At 39.7% G+C, this 20,076-nt stretch overlaps 1 long non-coding RNA gene across 3 annotated transcripts in view; it reads right to left on the bottom strand.

Annotated features, from left to right (window-relative positions):
* The window catches only part of LOC137452053 (uncharacterized), a 195,005-nt gene that overhangs the window by 93,098 nt on the left and 81,831 nt on the right, over window positions 1-20,076 (bottom strand). The window contains exons 1-3 of one of the 3 annotated variants that reach the window (XR_010989948.1): window positions 11,432-11,477; window positions 10,265-10,413; window positions 6,984-7,098 (exon numbers count right to left, since the gene is read on the bottom strand). The exons of 1 other annotated variant lie outside the window; for it this stretch is intronic. This is a non-coding gene — a long non-coding RNA (uncharacterized lncRNA). Of the gene's footprint in view, window positions 1-5,480; window positions 5,566-6,983; window positions 7,099-10,264; window positions 10,414-11,431; window positions 11,478-20,076 lie in introns of those variants that run through there. One more of the 3 variants, XR_010989950.1, reaches the window with a different exon arrangement.

The raw sequence follows: 20,076 nt of genomic DNA on the forward strand, positions 1-20,076 counted from the left end.
ATGTTCCCACTCAGGATATATGAACAAGAATGTTGTCAAAGATATAGGAAAGAAATACCTAATATTGGATTTTAATTCTGGGTGCTCCCAGTCATTTTCATCATAAACTGAATGGCAATGTAGATCATAGAGAGGATTCAGAATAAAAGCAATCACAAATGTTCAGAATTTTCAGTTAAAGGGTCTTAACAATGAGATTTCTCATTAACATTGCACTTCAGAGCAAAAAGCACAAGTCAGCTGAAAGTCAAGAAGCCTAACACCTTTGTATCATTTTTGTTTACTACCTGAAACACAACTGCTTTAGCATAGAGTAGATTGACCACTCACATTTAGCTAATGAAGTTTATCACATATAGATCTGAAACACAGTTAGATGGAGATTATGTATCAAAAAGGCTAATATGCTTTGCCAATACACACAGAATCATGCTGGACTGCCCAGTGTATCATTTGTGTTCTTAAAAGAAACAAAATACTTTAAGAACATTTTAGCAGTGTTCCTTTTTGATTTTGGGTGGAAAAGGAGGCTGTTCTCTTCCTTTTCAGGATTAGTTTTTCTAAGTACATTTCTAAGTCCTATTTAGTTTTGTTTAATTCCAGCCTTGCAAGCACTTTGTGTGTTTCTCTCTCATGTATTTCTCTCTCAAGTCTCAATAAGCGCTTTTATATCTCTTCTTCCATCATGGGTTTTGCTGTATTGCTCCTTTTTGTTCTCTCAGAAATGAAATCACTTTGCCTACAGTTTGGAAAATTTCTCCTGTACACGCCCAAGCAGCACAAAGGTTTCAGAATTAAAAACCTATGAATAATGAATGAGGCAATTCCCTGCTCACAAAGCTTTTAAAGTTCTCTGGTTACTTCAGCAGATATCTCTGTAGTGGATTCATTCATGTCAAATCTTCAACTTTTCTCTGCAATAATGACAATAACAAAAATATTCAAATATAGATGCCAAAATTCTGATGTCACCACAGGACTTTGAGCTGTGGTCAGGACCCTGCCTCAATGTAGACCCTGACATCAGTTTGTCACTTTCAGAAAAAGGACATATCTTAGCTGCACAGCCCTCCAGTACAGCTACATAGTTGACATTCTTTCAAGCACATCCCTGCAAGAAGCAGTGGTTAAACCCAAAGCTTCAAGAATTTCACTAAAGAATGTACCAGTATCTGGTTATGTAAAAGCCTTTGGTTAAAGAATACATAAACTCCGAATACCACTGGGGCTTGTGGGTTGAATTTTTTGGGGGGTTGAATTTAGGAATTTAAGACACATCTTACTGCAAGAAAAGAGAAAGCAAAAACAACTGAGAAATGGTACTAGTCCACTAACAACCCAGAGCTTTATGCTGTCATGCCACAATAATAAATAAGAATCTTCTGTAAAACCAAAAGATGGGTGGTGACCTCCTTTTCACTAATTATCACAAACCTATTTTACTGCATTTTCATAAATACTTTCCTATCTCCACACTTAGTGTGCTTTGTCTCAGTAGTTCCCCTCATTATCTCAGCCTCAGGTTGACAACTGATCATTCCAAGTTTGGATGTATTTTCAAATGCTTCCCAGAGTTAAGTACTTCACATGCACAAAGGGGCAGGGTTTGCTTAAAAAAAAAAAAAAAAAAAAAAAAAAAAAAAAAAAAAGAGGAACCTACTGAGGTTAAACAAGGATAAGTGCAGAGTCCTGCATCTGGGAAGGAATAATTAACTGCACCAGTACAGGTTGGGAGGTAATCTGATGGAGAGAGATCTGTGGAGAAGGACCTGGGAGTCCTGGTGGTTAAGAAGTTATCCGTGGGTCAGCAACGTGCCCTTGTGGCCAAGAGGGCCAACGGTATCCTGGGGTGCATTAAGAGGAGTGCGTCCAGCAGATTGAGGGAGTTTATCCTTCCCCTCTACTCTGCCCTGGTGAGACCTCCCATGGAATATCATATCCAGTTTTGGGCTCCCCAGTTCAAGAGGAACACGGATCTGCTGGATAGAGTCCGATGGAAAGCTACCAGGATGATTAAGGGACTGCAGCACGTGCCCTGTGAGGAGAGGCTGAGAGACCTGGGGCTGTTAGTCTGGAGAAGAGAAGACTGAGGGGGGGATTTGATAAATATCTGAGGGCTGGGTGTCAAGGGGAAGGGGACAGGCTCTTCTCCATTGTACCCTGTGATAGGACATGGGGTAATGGATATAAACTACAGCACAGGAAGTTCCAGCTCAACATAAGAAGGAATGTCTTCACTGTGAGGCTCACAGAACACTGGAACAGGCTCCCCAGGGAGGTTGTCAAGTCTCCTTCTCTGGAGACTTTCAAGACCCATCTGGATGTGTTCCTGTGCAACCTGTGCTAGATTCTATGGTCCTGCTCTGGCAGGGGGTTGAACTCGTTGAACCTTTGGACATGCCTTCTAACCCCTAACATCCTGTGATCCTGTGATTGCAGTGTCTACAGATGTGATGCTACTATACAGAATAGGGCAAGATAGGGTTATGAAAGTTTAAGATGCATACAGCAACATTTTAGGCTGTAAGTGATTCAGAGGCATTATTGGAGAGGTATTTTCTGTAAAAAAAAAAAAAGGGGGGGGGGGCTATTTAAGAGGGAGTAACAAAACAACAGTGTGGAAGTGGCTAGTGGCTGACCTACTGGGAGGTGTAACATGAAGATTGTATGAAACCAGGAGCTCAAGACAGCTGTGGAGCACATGAAGAAGAAGGGCACTGAGAATCAAGCTGGATGTATAAAACAAAAACAGAGAGGAGGTTCAGTTGCAAAGAACTTCTTCTGCATGTGCAAGAAAACTCAAGGCAGTATTTTCAACTAAGTAATGCCTGATTCAAGTTAATGAAGAGGCTTTACTGACTAGGCTCCACATTACATGATGAAGAGCCAAGCCCTTCTGTGAATTCTGACCCCAGCAGAAGCAAACGAATTCTACTCCTATCAATAAAAGTGCTGCTGGTATTCAATGGAAATGCAAATGTAAAACTTCCTTCACAAATGTTTGCTAGGGAAAGATTCATAGCCCATAACACACATGCACTGAAATACACAGGCAATTCAGACATCCATGGGGCAAACATCTTTAAGGTAATGTGCATGCACACTAGCTCTGAGTGGTACAGCTTGTGTTCATTCCACTGACCTTGTTCTCATCCATCTATACTTAATGTAGCCCACCACAGCAGCTTAGTTCTTTACTTGCTAAATACACAAGGTGGATAAATTTTGGCTTTTTTAAAATTTCCACAGAAGATGAGTTCACAATTTTTCAGGATTAAAAAAAAGGTTTAAGTAAACTTCTTTTTGTAACAACCAAAAACATTTTAAAAGTCTTTCTCTTCTACTTAACAAAAGAAAAATTTAAAAAATCAGCAGATGTTTTGTGGATGAGCTACATTGTTTGTTATTTTCCTAAGATGTTTAAAACATGGAACTCATTTAATCCCTAGAGAAATGACACAAAAATGACATGATGTGCATCAGGCATCAAATAATGGTCACTCCTGCTGCTCCTTAGACATCTGGGACTTAATTTGCAATTATTTGCATTTATAGAGCAAAGTATACAATAGAAATGGGAACACATCTCCTAAGTTGATGCAGAATTAATTTTCAAAGGGTGACATGCACCATAAATCCTATTGCGTGATTACTATAAACATGCAAACAAAAGAATGAGGAACAGCGTTGTCTGCTAATGGATGTTCAGTTATGAATTCCAATTGTTACAACATGTGATTAATTTACATGTTCAAATTAAGTCTCCATTTTTGCAAGTTTAATTATGATGTATTTAAAAGCACGGATGGTGTGCTTGATCATAAGCAGCATGTAGGGAAAAGCTTGGCACTTTCAATTTGCTTGTCCTGGTTTAAAACGTTCTCATTACATCATGGAATGAAAAAGTTAGAAAGAGGAATGTCTGTTCCCGGCTAACAATGCACACGAGTCAAGGGCTCTCATCTTTCTAATATTTCCCATAAGGATGTTCATTAGAAGTTTCTTTTTGACAAGTACATGACAGAAGGAATCTGTGAAAACAGCAGTTTGTCTTTGGAGAGTTCAGTAATACCCATACTGTGGATGCCATCATTTAATTGCATTTTAGAGGTCCCCCATTTCCAAAAACTTCAGACAACCCTAAATTTCAATGGAATTTTCATTTCATGCCTCTGCACCATGGATGAACAGCTCCAGGGACTATGCTACAATTTTCCTAGTAAAACGCAGGGGTCCAACTGCAAAGGAGGGCTTAGAGCCTGCAAATAACTGGCTTTTCAGTTCAGCTGCCAAGCCAAACAGTTGAAAAAGAATGCTGGTTCAAACTGAACCAAATTCACAGTTTTTCCAGGTTTCCACACCAAAACCACTACCCTCCCCACCCAGCCCACTCTACTTCATTTAACCTGAAATGTTCCATCTGTCTCAAGATGAAACATTTTTGGAAAAGGTAAATATTTGGCAAATGCAAATATAAAAGGCAAGAGAATGAAAGACAAGATACACAAAACTGTGGCAAAAGAATTGTTCTGACTTTTTACGTCGCAATTCACTCCTTTGCTATACTGAAGGAATTTCTGTGTTGACTATTACAAAGCTTGCCCCAAAGAAAAATTTTGCTTTCAAAGTGAGTACCTTTAACATCAGGTTGGGGAGTCATTCTTACTCTATTGCTCACTGACTTTCAACTATTACTGAAATAGTTTGCATGAAGTGACTTAGTGAACCATTTCCTTTTTAGAATGATCCAAAGAGTAATTGCTAGGATACTCATGTAAGGAGCTAGGGATCCGAATTTAAACGTCTGTCTTGATCTGACAGAACATGAATTTGAACTCTAGTCTGACTTTGCTTGTGTGATGAGATACAAGAGGATTGTGAGATACATAGGCTCTCATTTCTTGGTTGGAAATGGTTCACTTTGCATGAAGTGCTTAAGTATCCATTGTCAGGACTGAACATCTTAAGATGTGACAGTGAAGGTGATTAGCACAATTCTCTAGCAGACAGGGCATCAGTCCCACAGTCCCACAGGCATCAGCTTCTCTGAAGTGAAGAGTGTAAAGAGGAATAACTGACAACACATTGTTGTAGACTTCACTCCTGTGAATTGCACAAATCCTATCCTAAGAGGAGGTAGAAGAGAAACAAACCCCTGGTGAGGTCTGCCTCCTTCCCATCGTCACCAGTATTCTTCTTAGATTAAATTTTATGGCAGATAAGGATCAAATTACCCCAAATAATTTGATCAATGCCAGAGATGACCTTTTATTAACAGTACAATTTTGTCTCATATAGTCCTCTATCATGTACACAAACTTTTGAGACAGAACAGTTCTTCAACCAGAAATATCTTGCCAGTAGGAAAGCAAAAAGTCTGGTAAATACAGTATGAAACTCTTCTATATCAAAATTATGAGATTTATGAATAAAGTCAATTGCACATATAGGAGTATACATATTTGAAAATGCTTATATACCTGAAGCTTCAAAGCACCACAGCTCAGAAGATCAGCTGCTTAATTAATAGAAGAGTCCTGGAGAAAATCCTGGAAATGGCAGCCTTCACACCTTTCACACTACAATCCATTCCCTTTTCTGCATCTTGACACTATTTACACAAGGGAGATGCTGGACAAGGCAAAAGGCAGTTTCAAATGTCTGAAATGAATGAAGATTGGTGAAGGAATGGTCCTTTTGTTTGTTGAGCATTATATATCTATAGAAATGGCCTAAAGCCAGTGAGATTAGTAAGAAAATATTGTAGGAATAGATCTTAGTAGGAAAGTTATTTCTCATATGACAATGTTGAACGTTTTTGTACTAGAAACACAGTGGTCATCAGGAACAGGGAGGTGATCATCGCCCTGTGTTCAGTACATCTCAAGTACTGTGTTCAGTTCTGGGGCCCTCACTATAAGAGAGCCCTTCCTATTACAGAAAGGATATGGATGTGCTGGAATGTGTCCATAGAAGGGCCACAAGGATGATTAGAGGGCTGGAGCACCTCCCCTATGAGAACAGACTGAGAGAGTTGGACCTATTCAGTCTGGAGAAGAAAAGGCTCCAAGAAGACCTAATTGTGGCCTTCAAGTATCTTAAGGGGGCCTACAAGAAAGATGGGGAGGAACTTTTTAGGGTGTCAGGGAGTGATAGGACTAGGGCAAATGGGGAAAAAAAACAGAAATGTGTGGATTCAGATTGGATGTTAGGAAGAAGTTCTTCAACGTGAGGGTGTTGAGACACTGGCACAGGTTGCCTGGGGAGGTGGTAGAAACCTCATCTCTGGGTGTTTTTATGGCCCGGCTGGATGTGGCTTTGAGCAACCTGATGTAGCATGAGATGTCCCTGCCCATGGCAGGAGGGTTGGAACTGGCTGATCCTTGAGGGTCTTTCCAACCCTAACAATTCTATGATTCTATGATTGAGGTGCTGGAGAGTGTACAGAGAAGGACAATGAGGCTTGCAAAGGACCTGGAGCACATGACCCACAAGAACTGTCTGAGGGAGGAGCTGGGGTTGTTCAGCCTGGAGAAGAGGAGGCTGAGGGGAGCACTCTACAACTACCTGAAGGGAGGCTGGAGCAAGGAATTGGCCAGTCACTTCTCCTTGGTGGCAAGCGACAGTACTAGAGGAAATGGTTTCAAGCTGCACCAGGGGAGGTGTAGGCTGGACATTATGAAATTTCTTCACAGAGAGGGTTTATCAAACATTGGAATGGTCTGCCAAGAGCAGTGGTGGAGTCATTGTCCCTGGAGGTGTTTAAGCAGTGTGTGGTTCTGGCACTTAGGGACATGGTTTAGTATTAACCCTTCAGTGCTAGGTTAAGGATTGGACTGGATGATCTTTGAGGTCTCTTCCAACCAGATGTTTTCTGTCTGATTCTGTGATTTTTCAGGCAACTGGTTACTCACATTTACCAAATAACTGGATGAATCAAAGCAATCCTTGCCCCAGAAGACAAATTTAAAAATGTATAATACCTGAGCTCATTGAAATTTTCATTCCAAATATGCTGTTCTGAATCCAGGATGAGACAGAGGAAAATTGATCACCTGCAAAACACCTTAGTCTGTCTTATTCCTATCTTTCTTCTTTCTAATTAGGGAAAATAAAATTGAAAAATAATCAGTTGATTGAGATTCTGGTCATAATTTTAGAATGTTTGCAAATTTTAGTAGAAGATCCAGTTAAAAGCAAGCAGCAACAGTCATGCATTTTGGCAAAATTTTCATTTAGTGTAACAAATAATGAGCAGTAACAGCCTACTTCCAGCACTGCAGGCTGAAAGTACAACAGATAGAAATTTTACAAAGCAGAAAACTTTTCCTCGCAAAATATCCTATTAAAAATCAGAAACTGTATTAAACCAAGAAATTACACTTTTACTCAAGTATAGAGATGAGAAAGAAAAATACAGAAAAATATTTTGAAATAATTACTACATGGAAACACTGCTTTTTTAATTGCATGGAATTAAAATTACTTTTTAAATGTTACTGAAAACACTTTCATTTTCTTTGTTCTTTTGTTGTTGTTGTTCGCCCTTTTTGTTTTGGTTTGGTTTGGTTCTTTTGTGTGTATGTGTGTGTAGGCTTAACAGAATCTCCTGCAGTTATCATCATAGTTGAAGACTGCATCTGTTGTTCTGGGTCAAGTAACTATTTGCAGAAGCTTATTAGGTTCATTACTAAAAAGTAACTAAATGGAAAATACAGATGGCTTTGAAGGAAGACCTGGCATGCAGATAACATTTATGACTGGGTAAATTCCACTAATACTTCTCTAAGTAATTGTTGTTGCTTTCTGCCATGTTTTTGTGACTTTCAACACACTTTTCATTTTGCTTTAGGCATTCAGGGTTTAGAGGTTATCTTTCTTACTGGGGATGAATTTTAACTCCCAAATATTGCATATGCAGCTTTTATGTACCACAGAACCCAGTAACAGCTGAGGGCAGAATTTGTAGCAGCCAGTACAAGATCAGAAGTGTGCAGAACTTCAGCTGTTGCCCAACAGCTACAAACAGCTTCACTCAACAATCTACATTCAGAATTTACTGGATAAAGTCAGGCAAGCTATTAGGGTAACCAGCAACAACAATTACATTAGTTACAATACCACACTGGTACAACCTTGTTCTACACTACCTTGCTTAGCACCATCTGAAAATTATATTGCCTCTCATTGAACTGAGGCACATTGACATCTTGAAAAACCTAAAGAGAGGATGAGAATGCCTTAAAGTGCAGTTGTGTCACTCAGAGGCAGAGCAATATGTTCAGCAAGCACTGCAAGATCTCTACCTTGCACAGCAATACTATCAGAGGGCTTCAGTTGGAGCTTTTAAATATTAGCTAAGTGGAAGGGCTTTTATATAATTTCAGCACAGCTCTTCATTCATTCCACTTAGATTTTTAACAGTTGCATGGCTCTTGTTCAATTAGGGGACCATCAGAAATTTGCAATTTTCTGGACATTTTCAAACATTTCCCATATGTTTGTGTCGGAATTGTGGTGGGTCATATGACACGCAGCTGTGTTAATATATTTAGGTTTTGGATACTTACAGGCTCCCAGGCTCTGAAGTGCTATTTTTTTTTTCACTTGTTTACATTTGAGAATTACTGGATTTTTGTTGGTTTTTCTAACCACAAGGTTAGAATTTAGGGAGGGAAATTAAGCAATAAATAGGTACAGTGTCTTACATTCATTTTTCATGTCCTGTCTGCCAGCAGAAGGATTACAGAGATAAAGCTGGTTTTCTTCTATGAAACTGCAACTATTCCAGTCACAAGCTCACAAACACTCCTTTCCATGTCAACTATACTTTGACCACACAAGTGTGGTTTACAGATTATGGGAGTTACAAAAACATGCAGCAAAGAACTTTCAGCAGCCTCTCTTATGTATCAGCAGCAAAAGCTTTCAAGGGACCTCTCCATCCTTACAGTGCTGAAAAACTTCAAGGGAAAGTCTTCCTGGATATAGATGATCTTGTTTAACTCAGGGAAAGCTGTATTCTCAGCTAATTGTTTCATTATGGGAAAGATCAGTTCATAGAGAAAATACCAATAAACACAAAATTTTACCTTTGAAGCACAGAGCTTTTCCTGCTTAAATTCTGATAACAAGTCTGTACCAGCAGATCACAGACATTTCATCACTTAATCACAGATTAATAAAGCCCATAACTCTTTCTAAATGTCCATGACAACAACCTTAGATAAATTAAATGTGCAATATCCTGTATGAGACTATTTTCTTCTTTTGTAGCTCAGCAGCTTTTTTTAAAATGACAACAGCCTCACATTTAGAAAATAGAATTTTTTCATAAGGGCTGTTGAAATTGATCTGGTAAAAACAAGAGTCAGTCAGGTGGTTGCAGATGGTTGAATGGACAATTCTTCAAAGTCAGAACTGTGAAGTGTGGAGAAACAATGGCAAACTCTATGGCTGGAGAAGTAGGAAGAGTAAGCATGTCACTTGCAGTACCATAGCATAAGTGCTTTAGTTTAGATTCAGTAAAAGAATATGTTTCACCTGTTTTTTAGCTGCTGCTACAGGTATTTAACAGGTGTTAGCTTACACCTGCCACTCTCAACCTCAGACACACTTCACCAAGCAAAAAAATCACATTCAAATGCTATCCTTTAGTCCAATTTCAGAGAATAAAAATACAGGATTTTGGAATGCTAAAACCATTCAGATCAAGGTCTCAAGCCTTCTCTAAGCTTAAGGGGAGTGGAACAAATCATTCTTAAAATTGTCTTAACTGGCAATAAACCTTTATTAGAATAAACCAAACCAGGTTGGAAGAGACCTTCAAGATCATCGTGTCCAACCCATCAACCAATCCAACCCACCCAAACAGCTAACCCATGGCACCAAGCACCCCATCAAGTCTCCTTCTGAACACCTTCAATGACGGCGACTCCACCACCTCCCCGGGCAACCCATTCCATAGCGCAATAAGCAGCACACTTCTATAGAATACATTCTTAGCATTAATTAATCTATTGCTGAACACTTAGAAGTACTTTTGAGGAGGTCAACACATTACTAGGGTCTTCACCTAACTAATTGCAGGTATTTTAGCCACCTTGTTTCCACTCGAGATACCACAGAAAGATAGGAAAGGGGGGAAAATGATATTTTAAAAATGTAATCATTCATCAAAGAAGACCAAGCCTACAGAAGAAGCTGTGATATGGTCTGCCTGAGTAATTCATTAATGTCTTTCTCTTGCCCTTAAGGTACTCACCTGGCATAAATATTCCATTGCCAGAGAAAGCAACAGTTCTGCAACAACTGACAAAAACTTGGACATTCTGTTCTTTGGAAGGACATTCTCACATTTCCAGACAAGTCTTCATTTTAAACAGGAGTTGAAACATGGCATAACAAAGTTTCCTGCAAGAAGGAAATTCCAGCACTTTCAGGTTTAGTAAAATAATTTAATTTCAGTGATTTTTTTTTCCTAAATTAAACTGAGCAACAAGCTTCTGCTTTGCTCTTGTTTCATTGTCAGAAAAGGCCCAGGTGCCTCTTCTGATTCTGGACAGAAAAGAAAACTGTATCTTCACCTAATACCAGGACCCTAATCAACAACTGGAAAAGAGCCAGCAGCTGACAGGAAAAAGCCTGGAGTCAACAGGAGCAAGGAACACACAGAGGAAGCAGGGATCAGAAAGGCCTGAGTAGTAAGAGCATGATGAGCATAGATGTAGACCACATTAATTGTAGCATTATCCAGAATGACTAGCTTCTGTTCAGAAAGAACAAAACACTTGTCACAGTAAAGGCTGATGGAAGACATTAAATATTTGCTTCCCTAGTAGTTCTATCCTGCATTCACCATTGAACAAGGAAACAATGTGACTGCAAATGGATAACAGGACCACAGATGGGAAGAAATTGATGGAAGAAGCTGTAAACAGAAGGGATGTGTCCAAAAGAAAGCTTTTTCTGTTCAGAAATGGGTCATTCTCCGAAAGTATTTGAAAGCCTTGCAGCATGCTGAAATGATTTAACTCGTTTCAAAAATGTCTGATGGTCTGTACAAAACACTGGACTTTCTAGGGCTATTGCAGGTCACCTATTAGTTCCATCCACTTTGAATGAGGCAAGTTACATTCTTTTCTATACTACCTTCTAGCCAAATGGAAGTCAACTCAGTACCAACATAGGTAAAAAGGTTTGGAACAACCATCTGTCTAGAAACTGAAAGAATAGCTACAGCTTGCATAGTCAGTGTACAATTCACTTTGCCTTCAGGAAAAGAGCCTACTGGAATCAGTGATCAGAAATATACTAGTCTGGGTTTTGCAAGCTGTTATCTTGACTGAAGATTATAAGTCTTTAAAACATAGTCAAGTTTGACAATCAACATTCTCTGTGATTCATCTTCACAGAATGGCATAATTCTCACCTAGTTTCACCAGCTCCTGGAAAGCAAGGATTCTTCTTGTGTTTTTTTCACCTGAAAGGCATAGCAATTAGTGCAACATCCACAATGGAGGAATAAAGGCAAGCCAGAAACTATAAAACACTATCTCCTATTAATAGTCTGCACCGGTTCAGAGGCTAAGTACCGAGCCTCAGTACTGTTGCATTAAATGAATCCAACATTCACAAGTCACAACAACTGCAAAGGAAACCAGCCAACACACGGGTAAATACGTGGCTGGCATTGGCTCACAGCCTCGATGTACCTGATCCACTGCAGCTTCTTGCCCTCCTGCCTGCAGCCTGTGCCTCTAGGAGGCGCTATCGAACTGCAGTCCAGGACAGCTACGGCACTTGGGAAACCAGCCACAGCCATAAATCTGCTTTTCACATGTTGTTGTTCATCTGCTCTCTATGAGGAGATGATTTATTTCTGTGGTAGGGAGCTACTCAAAGGAAAGCCTCAAAACATCCTAACAAGGATAAGTGTGACATGTGTTATGTCAGCCACTACCCGTTAGAAGGTCTATTTCCTAGAACTGACATAGATGCAAGTATTTTCTGCAAAACAGTCAAAGTACTCACACCTTTTCTGATATCACAGAGGTCATTGTGAACTGGGAAATGCAGCTTCCACAGATCTTTTTGTTTAGTCTGATTTTTCAACACATTATTCATGAAACATGTTATATCATGTCAGGATATATCATGTTGCGTGTGTGATACACATACCATGTGATATGTATCCTCTATCTCAGTACTCTAGGCCAAACTTTTCTTCAGTCTTGATTTTTCATGACATTCAGCCACTACAGCCATAAAACAGATCTCCATGGACAGTAATTCTCTCTCCACAGTGAACCAGTAGTACTCATTGCCTGCAAATCCATAATCTGGTGAGAGGTAGGACAAGCCCTCTTCCCCTCAGATAGGAGGAGTAGTAAAGCTCTGTCTTTGTTCAGTTGACATGATCTGGTGAAGTACTGGAGTAACACAGTAGTGAGTCAAGCTCACTATGCTTGCCCATGGAGTAATTAATTGTGTTCTTTTTGTTTGTGGTTCATGTACATAATCTAAAAGGTCATTCGACACTGAAAGCAGTTGTTTTGCCTTTTCTAATGGAAAAACAATTCCCAATCTAACAATCCATAACAATAAAAATAAGAACAACAAAACCCCACCCACATGAAAGAACCAGCCAGCAAGAACATCCCATTGCACAACATATCCTCGCCTCATAGAGACCAACCCTTCCCAGATCTCCTTAAATATCTGTTCAAGCTGGGCTATAAAGCATGCCCTGAAGGTGAACATCTCCAAGAGTTCTTGGTCCTTTGCTTGATCCAAGCAATTACTGTGACTCATTGCTCTTATTTCATGAGTGACTTTAGTTTAAGGTCAATATGACAGTAAGGCTGTCATGTTTGGACAGTAAATGATATACAGAAAACAGATGTTAACAGGTGTCCACATACTACTCCCAGTTGCCACTGGACTTACAAGTCCTGCACATCATGGTGCAGACAAAATTGGACTCTGATAACTAGTTTGTTTTCAAACGCTCCCCTTCAGAACTGTTCTGTTAGAACTTTTATTGCAACTGGTGGTAGTCAATAAAACTTCACGGCTTTTTTGTAAAAAGGTCAAACATGCATAAAACTTATAATTGCACTGAAAAATAGAAATCTCTCAACTGAAAAAAAAAATCCCAGTGTTTCTCAGTAGCTCTTAATAGGCATTTGATTTTGACAGTTCTCTTGTGATTCTTCTTCTGTTTTGCTTTGTCTTTTAATCAAAAGCTAGTCCACAGTTGTTTTTTAAAGGAAAAGCCATTTCTGGCAATGAGATGGGAAGCAAAATAAAGTCCCATTTCTTAATCACATTAGGAGCAAAATTTCAGTATGTTTTCACAACTTCTTCCCAAACCTTCCATTTATGACAGTAAGAGAGCTGGCATATAGCGGTAGAAGTAAAGCTTAAATCTGGTGAAACACTTCAGGTCTTTATCAAGATAAACACTGTTAAAGTCAGCACTACCTCCCATGAGCAAGCTCACAAGAGAGAGAGTCCAGGGTGAAGTCCAAACACAGCATGGAGCTTACTCTGTACCAGAGTTCTGAAACACTACTTGTTCACAGAGAATTATGCAGGCTCTTCATGGCATGTTTCTTTCCCTTTCCTCCATCAGGGAATTCTTTGCCATTACACAAATCAAATGCCTGAACTCTTCATTGCAAATTAAAAATTAAGACAGCTTAAAGCATATAATTTGGGTTATGATTTGCAATATTAATTAAAGGAACAGCCAATTCTGGCAAAAAAAAAATGCCCTGAGCTACAATAATGAATACAGGGTTTGTTACAGCAACGAGGCTGATGGTCTCATCCATAATGATCTGACAGTGGGTGCCTTTATATGGTACCTTGTTTTGATTTTCATATCAATAATTGTATTATGTGACTCTAAACGTCTGGATGGATGACTGACTTTATGTATGATAAAATTGTCCTGTCTGTGGACATACATTGGAAAAGGAGCTATTGCAGGATCATATAACAGATGTCAGGAGCAGTAATGATTTTTCAAAAGTTTGTGCTTTGCCAGGGAGCATTCACTGTGGTCCCTTCTGTCCTTAAAAGTTATGACTTAAATGCATGAGCTAAGCCTCCCAATGCCAAACAAATGCCTAGCACAAAAATTCCTCTCTGTGCTTTTCTCCAGCAGCTTCCCCCAAGGCACAGGCAATACCTGACTTAGCACTCACTGCATAGTGTCACCTTGTCACCTAATACACCTAAAGCAGAGAGAGAACTTTCTGCATATCCTGAAAATTCCTGGCTAGTGTGACCATGCTGGGTTATAACTTTACTGCTTCATGTAGGGCTTCAGGCACATATCAGTCAGCGTTTAACTAGGTCAGCCAGCCTGAAACTACCATGGATTTGGGTGGCTTTTTCACCCCTTGGTATTAAATGGATTCAAAGAACTTGGGGAACTGATGGATATTTCTCTAATTTGATTTGACATTATGACAAACTGTTTCTTCACATGCAGAGCAGCAGAATCCCACTGAGCCAATGTGCAAAGTAACTTTAAAGGAAACATGAAGAAACTCTGTCGCTTCCCTTTTCTCCTTTCCTTACTTCCTAGACTCCAATTTCAAAAAAAGCTTCTTTTGTTTGGTGTTTCAGTATTTACTATGTGTTTTATCTGCTAGGTCTAGGACCAAAGCACAGGTCTGCATAGCATCAGCATTTAAATATTTCCTGATGTAAGGGCAAAATGTAAATTTGCAAAACAGAGGCCACAAGTATATCATTATGTTATTTGCTCTCATGAGAACTGTTCCTTCTTAAAATTGTCAAACTTGCCACAGCAACAATTCTAATTCTCTTCATATAGGGGAGCTATAGAATTCATGAGAAAGAGAAGTAATCTCTACCTACTTTACAAGACATCTTTTATGATATTTTCAAAAAGGTGTTTGTCTGTTTGGAGCTCCACAGCATCTCACTTGCCTTGTACAAGTCATGACCTCAAAGGAGGTAAAGGCTAACATGTTTCCCACAGCCACTTTGCATGCATGGGCCACTTATAGGACTTGGGCAAGGGGAACACCATTTAGACTCACACAGGTAGTTTAGAGTGGGTTGCACAAATGTCATATTTACACTGGAACTATGAAGACCTACAGCACTTGAGCTGACATACTGGGGAAAGATATTGTTTGACCAGAACATATCTCATTCATCCCTACAGCAAGATCAGAAGCCAGGGAGGAAAGTACAAGTCTCAGGATCACCATTAGGCCACTGTTTCGGTACCAATGGCATCAGGCTGGCTAGAGCCAGCTTGATCTAGTGTGAGGTCTCCCTGCCCATGGCAGGGGGGTTGGAACTAGATGATCCTTGTGGTCCCTTCCAACACTGACTGATTCTATGATTCTAAGTATTTGGGGCACAAACTAAAGACACGTTAGCTCTAAAGTGAAGCATTTTATTTTTTCAGGACTTCTCTGGGTATATTATTCAGCTGGTGGGTCAAAAACCAGGTATGCTATAAACTCATTGTTAGTTCCAAAATTAACTCTTTCCCTGAGTGCTGATTTCCAGAGCAATCTTACAATATGAGACTTGAAGAGTTGGTATTTTCTTAAAGGACAGTTTGTAGGTCACAGACTAAGAAACGGTTTATAGCTATTCAAGTCAAGATTTTTTCCACATTAGTTTTTTTTAAATGACACATGGCTTTTTGCAAATTCACAAGCTTCTGCCATAGTCTCTCTGATCTAAATCTCTACGACTCCTCCATTATATTTTCCACTGCCTATTCCCCACTACTCCCTGCACCCTAAGGCCAAATTATACAAATGAATGCCTTGGGTTTTATGACATGGATATTGTTGAGAAATGTTAACCCAAACTCACATTAAGTTTTTCTTGCTTCAAGTTCCCTTACAAAATCAAAACACAGTCTAAGTTTTTCAAAAGTTTTGCTAAGACACGAAGATCTTCCAAATAAACTCCAGTGACTAATAAGAAAAAGCCAAAACAATATATGAATTTGTACAAATTGTGGAAGTCATGACATTACAATGATTTTCATTATATTTAACTCTGAAAGGTTCTGGTTGAGCATGTAGAGGTAATAGAAATTTAAACTCCCTAACAAATGAAAATTGGCACTTGTCATGGATGAAATCTTGGGAACCTGCTTCACTAGATCTTGATGTTCAAAGGAAAAGGAATGTTTCAAGTCCAGAAATACAAGAAGCAAAGAAAATCTAAAACAAGACCCTTCTGTGAAACTACAGAAGGTCAAAAGACATATCTTGTCAATATTTGCAGGGCCACCTGACTTTGCTGTGTAAATCAGTGATATAAATTCACAATCCCTAGCAGACACATGCATGAAGATAAGTGTTTACACATATACCTATATATGCATCTACAGGGAAAAAATATGAAAAACTCAGACTAGCAGTGCTACCAGGGACTTGGGTATGCAGTCAGAAAGAAACTAAATGCCACACACTAGTTATAACTGAACCTTGGCTTGTTCAGAGGTACAATGCTGCTGAATTGAGCACTTGTGCTGCCTACTGTAGCCCTCTTATTACCATGTTTTTAAATGTGGTTTTCTTTAAAAGGTAGTTTAACTTCCTGGAAGGACTTTCCATTCCAGTCTTTATTCAGTGAGTAGCCCCACTGAAATCAGCCTGATCTATATTTGCAAAGCAGAGCAAGAACATGTTTCAGCACTGAAATTAAGACATACTTTCACAGGGAACCTGATCCTGCTTGCCTCCTGCATGCAGACAGCTTAGGTAGGAACAATGAAACCACTAATAACAGCAGAGGCAAGAGGTTCTCACCTGAAAAAGATTAGTAGGAAACCACAGGAAAAGAAGTTTAGAAAATCCATTCTTAATGCCCAAGGTATGAGACTATTGTATAATGTCATCAAGATTACTAAGAGTAGCAACCAAAGACACTTAATATTCTCTAATTCAGCTGCAGATTACTAGGTGTAATTGACAGTCTGTTATATAAGTCCAGAAAGAAGGCCATAAATGTTATCTCTGATCTTTAACACAGCTAAGTCTACTTAAGTATTATGGGCAGTTGTTTTTCTCACAATCTCTGCTAACAGGAAATATTTTCACAGATTCAGAGATTGCCTTGGGTTGGAATGGACCCTCAAAGGTCATCTTGTCCAACCTCACTGCAGTAAGCAGGGACACTTCCAACTAGATCAGGCTTCCCAGAGCTACATCAAGTCTAATCTTGACTGTCTCCAGGGACAAGGCCAGAACCGTGTCCCTGGGAAACATGTTTCAGTATTTTACCACTCTCGTTGTAAAGGACTTCCTCCTTATGTCTAACCTAAATCCACCCTGCTTCAGCTTACAAACACTGCCCCTCATCCTATTGCTACAAGCCTTCCCCGCCTCCCACCCCCAACCCCCTACTCCCCCCCCCAAAAAAAAAAAAAATAATAATCCTGATCAGGAATTGAAACTGGGCCACAGTAATGAGAGCACTGAATCCTAACCACTAGACCACCTCTATTTCTCTTGAGCAGTTTGTGTCAATACCCTCCTGTCTACATCATCAAAACTGCCTATTTTTTCCTGCTCTTCAGACCACACAAGTAAATAGTGTAAGTAGTAGGTAAGACACATTCCAGGATTGAGAAACACTTCTGCCACAGGACTGCAGTCACAGACTTCATATTGAAGTAAATTTTAACAGTAACGTGTACCATTCTTGATGGACATTATTACTTTAATACAGTACTCCAGAGTTGATCAGTTAGTATTTTGTCTGGTCACTGGGATGTTCAATTACAACATTGCTGTTATTGCACAGAGAAAACACTTATTCTTCCAGGATGAAGGTCATCAGGTTTTCAGTTGGTTTGGGATTTTATCATTTTAATATTTTGTGCCAGGACAAGTTTAGGCTCGAGGTAAGGAGACGGTTCTTCACTGAGAGTCGTTCGCCCTTGGAATGGGCTGCCCAGGGAGGTGGTGGAGTCACCATCCCTGGAGGTGTTCAAGAGGGGATTGGACATGGCACTTGGTGCCATGGTTTAGTCATGAGGTCTGTGGTGACAGGTTGGACTTGATGATCTTTGAGGTCTCTTCCAACCTTGGTGATTCTGTGATTCTGTGACCCATCATACAAACAGAAGTCAATAATAAGTAATAATAATTATTTTCCTTATCAGTTCTTCACTGTGATGTTTTCCAGAATATTCCACTTTACTACATTTGGGCAATGTTGTTTTTCCAGTTCCAAAGCAGAATAATAACGACAGCAGCATCCAAAAAAGTTTCTCATAAGTGCCTAAATTGTATAACACCTTACCAGGATGTCGGGAAAACAGCCAAAGAATTTCACATTTTAAAACTGGGCATATCATCTGATATAGCAATTTTGAGCACATTTTCAGACTAGCCAGGGTTTACAAGCTTTCCCAACTCTAGTTTAGCCAGAAGTCTTTCATGGACCATCTGGTTCTAATGATATAAAGCTAGAATATTTGGTATCCTTTTCACTATGCTACATTAAATTAAAGCTTAAAACATCAGTAAAGCAAAAACCATTCTTTTCATATTATGTTTTTTAAATTCAATGTTAAGTATTTTGGCTAAGTAAATGTGTTTATTTTTGTAAAACTGTACAGCTTATACTATATGATACAGTCAGCAGAATCCTTAGTTCAGTTACCCTTGCTTACTCCTGGTCCACAGCCCACTGAAGTAAATGGAAGTGTTTCCATTGACATCAGTGGGCTCTAAATGAGGTTCCTACTGTGAGTGACACCACATCCTTACTCTTCCTAAAACATGTATGAGGTTTCAATACTTCTCCCAAGAGAAAAGGTTCAAATTATGCTTACAGTAGCTCTTCCTAAATTAAATAATAAAAGGGCCCAACTGTGCATTCCACACACACTTGGTAACACAACTGAAACTCAGTGAAATCAGAATATTAAGGATGTGTTAAGAGGTTTTATAGTGGAGAGACACTGTGAACTATATAGTCTTCTTTTATGCACTGGAGCCAGATACAAAGAGGCTTTTTGGGTGTGACTTTCACAAAGCCTGCAAGACTTTATCTTACAGTAATTGTTGAAAAGCAATGGAGTTTTGAAAATTCCACCCTAGATATAGCTCATCACTTCTGAACTCAGACACGAGGTAGGAGCTGGAAGGGACCTCCACAGATCATTTACATTTAGTCCAACCCCCTGCTAAAGAAGGTTTACCTAGATCAGGTTGCACAGGGACATGTCTTGGTTAATTTTTAATCTCTCCAAAGGAGACTCCATAAATTCTCTAGGTAGCCTTTCAATGCTCTATCACTCTCAAAGTTTCTCCTCGAGTTTAAGTTAAACTTCCTGTGTTCTACTTTGTGCCTGCTAATCCTTGTCCTATCATTGGGCACCATTGAAAAGAGCCCAGCTCCATCCTCCTGACCTCCACCCTTTAGATATTTACAAACATTTATAAGATCCCCTCTCAGTCTTCTCTTTTCTAGATCAAAGAGGCCCAGGTCTCTCAGCCTCCCTTCATAAGAGAGATGCTCCCATCCCATAATCATCTTTATGGCCTTCCATTGGACTATCTCCAGTCATTCCCTGTCTCTCTTGAACAGTGGCACCCAGAACTGGACACTATACTCCAACTGTGCCCTTACCAGAGCAGAGTAGAAGGGGAGGAGAACTTCCCTCAACCTGCTGACCACACTCTTCTTAATGTAGCCCATAATACTGTTAGCCTTCTTGGCCACAAGGGCACACTGCTGACTCAAACTTACTGTCCACCAGGACCCCTGGGTCACCCTCTGTAGAGCTGCTTTCCAGCAGGTCAACCTCTAACCTGTACTGGTGCAAGGGGTTATTCCTCCCCAGGTGCAAGACTCTGTACTTCCCTTTGTTAAACTCTCTGCACAACTCTCCAATTCCCCACATTTCACTACTAGCCCTAGGTTCAAAGGGGTCAAACCAGTATGGAGGTCTTAGTAATCAGGTCAGCCGGCCTCCTTCAGGAAGCTGACACACTTCATGCATCACCTAAGGTCAAGTAATAGCAAATATGATTTCTTACTGATGAAACC

The sequence above is a fragment of the Melanerpes formicivorus genome, unplaced genomic scaffold (assembly GCF_026170545.1).
Source record: "Melanerpes formicivorus ecotype bairdi unplaced genomic scaffold, bMelFor1.0.p_v2 SCAF_48, whole genome shotgun sequence".
In the NCBI taxonomy this organism is placed as follows: Eukaryota; Metazoa; Chordata; class Aves; order Piciformes; family Picidae; genus Melanerpes; species Melanerpes formicivorus.